Source organism: Elephantulus edwardii, unplaced genomic scaffold, assembly GCF_000299155.1.
Source record: "Elephantulus edwardii isolate Elephantulus edwardi_28Jun2011 unplaced genomic scaffold, EleEdw1.0 scaffold00201, whole genome shotgun sequence".
NCBI classification, from domain to species: Eukaryota; Metazoa; Chordata; class Mammalia; order Macroscelidea; family Macroscelididae; genus Elephantulus; species Elephantulus edwardii.
Window position 1 is genome coordinate 1,861,296 of NW_006399951.1, and position 2,310 is coordinate 1,863,605.

Below are 2,310 nucleotides of genomic sequence, written 5' to 3' on the forward strand. Positions count from 1 at the left end.
ATATTGCTAAGTCGTTAAATAAAATTAAAAAAATTTAAAAAAACCCCTAAGGCACAAGTGAAAAAAAAGTAACTATATTAATTGTACTATTAATTGTACTTAGGGTCGCAATGAGTCTCAGGTGACTTGACAGCACTTAACAACAATAATAAATACAGACCTGCTACTAGGATGGCTTTTAGAAACATGGCAAAAACAATGACCGGTGCTGAGTGAATATGTGTTTCTATGGAAGACAGCGGAAGACAGAATTAAAGGCTCAAAGTAAATTCAGAAAACCCGCCAGATAATTTCGTGCCACAGAAACTCTCTTAGGGTATACCCCTTGGCTGGAAAATTAAATAAAGTACAAATTTAAACCTCGAGTTGCTATAATCAAGGATGCTTTAGGCAGAATAATAAATGATCCAGGAAGTATTAAAAAAAGATGGAAAGAACATACTGAGTCACCGTATCAAAAGAAACTGGCAGACACAGAAGAATTTAATGAAATAACATATGAGCAAAAGCCTATGGTGATGAAGGAAGAAGTTCAAGCTGCTCTGAAGGAAATAGCAAAAAATAAGATCCCAGGAATAGATGGTATACCATTTGACATATTTCAGCTAACAGATGCTGCCCTGGACGTGCTCACCAAGTTGTGCCAAGAAATCTGGAGAACAACCATTTGGTCAACTGACTGGAAGAGATCTATATTTGTTCCCATTCTAAAGAAGGGTGACCCAACAGAGTGTGGAAACTATAGAACCATATCATTGATTTCACACGCAAGCAAGATTCTACTGAAGATTATCCAAAAACGACTGGAACAGCACATCAGCAGAGAACTGCCAGAAGTCCAGGCTGGGTTTAGTAGGGGTGGTGGTACTAGGGTACAAAACTGATGTTAGATGGATCTTAGCTGAAAGCAGGGAATACCAGAAGCATGTCTATCTATGTTTCATTGATTATGCAAAGATGTTTGACTGTGTGGATCATAACAAACTGTGACTGACTCCTTTGTCCATTTCCCACCCTTGGAAGTAAGCCATTTTTTAGACTTGGAAACCAAACCAGTGAGCAGTCGAAGTCCAATGCACCAGTAGCCAAGAAATCAAAATATGTACTGCGTTGGGAAAATCTGCTCAGAGACCTCTACAAAGTTTTGAAGAGTGGTATGTCAGTTTGAAGACTAAGGTGTGTTTGATTCAGACCATGGTCTTTTCAATCACTTACGGTGCATCTGAAAGTTGGACAACAAATACAGATGACAGAATTAATGCTTTTGACTTGTGGTGTTGAAGACAAGTACTGAATATCCTGTGGACCATCACAAGAACAAACAGGTATGTGTTGGAAAAAGTGTAACCAGAGGGCTCCTTAGCAGCCAAGACAGCAAAGCATCATCTCATATGTTGGGCATGTTGTTTCCTTGGAAAGTGACCTCATGCTTGAAAAGTTGGAGGGTCAGGGAAAGAGAGATCAATTGACACAGTAACTGCAGCAATGGGCTCAAGTGTGTCAGGGATGATGAGGACGGCACAGGAGAGAATGGAATTCAGTTGTGTTGTTCTTCGGGTTGCTATGAGTCATACTCATTGCACCAAACAACAATAACATAACCTAATCTCAAAAACTTTCTCTCATGTCAAGAAACATTTTTTTTTACCTCATGATTTTTTTTTAAATTTTTTGAGAAACCTTGTACACTTTAAAATAAGAACTGTCAGGGCCTCCTGCTGCTTTCCCAACAGGACTAGATCCAATTCTCCCTGGAGCTGGTGGAGAGATTTCTAGCCTCTGGATGGCACTATGTTTCCAAAATTCCAAGAACAAGACACTCTAGCATCTCATTCTTATCCTCCTTTCATCTAATTTTGCTTTTGGAAATTTCTGTTCTCAAACTTCAGAACCTTGAGGCTTCTGAACACTGCATTGAGGGTGATCTGTATAGCATCTGCCTTCTATGGCCAACTCCGGTGCAGTCTTCCTAGGCTGCCTTTTAGAGGCCTCAGTTGAATCCTTGGTTTTTTTCCCCGGAACACTGTCAGTTATCTACCGGCAGATGGCGCTGTGAGCAAGAGTCCCCGCCTGGGTGTGATTTTCCACAAACTCTTAGAGGCTTTAAATATTTATCCACAAAATTCAATAAAACTGTTCATCAAATATAATGCTTGGAATTTGGGCAGCCCATGAAAATATGATAATATTTTGCCTGAGGTTTTAGAATCCTCTTCAGTGTGTTGAGTGTGCGTGTGTGTGTATCAGACACTTGATAAATGTTTTTATCAGCAGTAAGAAAAACTCATGTTTCATATTGAAAGGTTTGCA